Source organism: Panthera onca, chromosome B1, assembly GCF_046562875.1.
Source record: "Panthera onca isolate mPanOnc1 chromosome B1, mPanOnc1 haplotype 2, whole genome shotgun sequence".
Taxonomy (NCBI): domain Eukaryota; kingdom Metazoa; phylum Chordata; class Mammalia; order Carnivora; family Felidae; genus Panthera; species Panthera onca.
In genome coordinates this window covers 86571104-86572389 of record NC_138342.1, presented here as the reverse complement: position 1 = coordinate 86572389, position 1286 = coordinate 86571104, and the positions used below count along the sequence as shown (strand labels likewise).

Below are 1286 nucleotides of genomic sequence, written 5' to 3'. Positions count from 1 at the left end.
AGTCTCTTTTTATTCTTTTGGAAATCTCTTCTAGGGTTAACTACTTCTGTTTGTTGATGATGACATGTATAAGGAATCCACTTCAAATGTTCACCCAGCTATGAGCACGGTCTTTCCCTTTACTTGAACTCAGAATTAAGACTTTTGGTTCTTGGTTTGTTTTTTGTTTTTGTTTTTTAATATTCCAGCCCCAGAAGTAGTTTTCACTTCTTCAGGCAGTCTTATGCTTTCTAGCAGTAGTCTACAACCGGGCTCTAGCTTCTCCAGGACACTACACAGAATGGATTTAAATATGTATTAAACTAAGAGCCTTTCTCTCAAATTGGTTTAAATGCATTTTTTAGACAACCCACACAAAATGTTTTTTTTTTAATTTTCTTAAAAACAATGCCTCCATTCCAAATAAGTCAAGGTCAAAATAACTGAAGAGCTCCAGATGACATCAGTCCCATTCATCTAAGTTCTAGTGTTGTGTGGAGGAAGAGGATTAGCCAGTTATGACAATGGGTGATACATCCAAAGTTACAGCCAAATTCATTAACATTTTTCCATTTCTAAACCATCCTTAAAGAAGACCACATATGGGGTCACACCATCTTTGTGGTAGTCCAGCAGGGCAAGCATGCCATCTGGATCCATGTTTTCACCAATAAAGAACTGGTAGCTTTTGAAATTAGCTAGGATATGCTTGACCTGTTCTGCAGCCCCTGTCATAAAAGATTTTACTTTTTCTGGCTTCCATTGTTAAAGTGTGCCTTGGATTGATTTCATATAATCTTTGATAAACTTCTTGTAGGCTTCTTTTATGAAGCTGGATTCCTACAAGTGATAGTTCATGGCGATATCAACACCAGTGATTACTAAACTTCCAGTACCTTCACCCTTAGGGCCTTGCAGTGGATGCACTTCCACCAGTAAGTGAGTCATCAATGTTATTCACTGTCCTCCTGACCATCTTCCCCTCCACCTCCAGACACAGTGGGTCCGCAATCTCCTGAATCTTGTAGATGTCAGAGAACATCTCATCGTGACTGATGAAGTCCTGGTGGATGATCATAGATGGTAGCTGGAGAGGAGCCATCGTGGTGTTAGTTCAGCAGGCACCCAGAGGTCTGAACTAGCATGATGTAGCCTGAGCAGCACTGGGGAGGAGGGGAAAGGGGACAGAAAAGCCACACTCCCAAGTTTTGAATGTAAGAGTATAGGATCTTAAGAGATGCCTTCTGCTATGTTAACATTTCCTCTGCCCCTTCCCCTTCCCTCAGGAGTCCAAGACGAAAACTTTT

General features: G+C 41.0%; 1 pseudogene; it reads right to left on the bottom strand.

The window, feature by feature from the left end:
• Positions 1–488: 488 nt before the first annotated feature.
• On the bottom strand, positions 489–1057 carry LOC132692245 (translationally-controlled tumor protein-like; annotated as a pseudogene).
• Between the last annotated feature and the right edge of the window lie 229 nt (positions 1058–1286).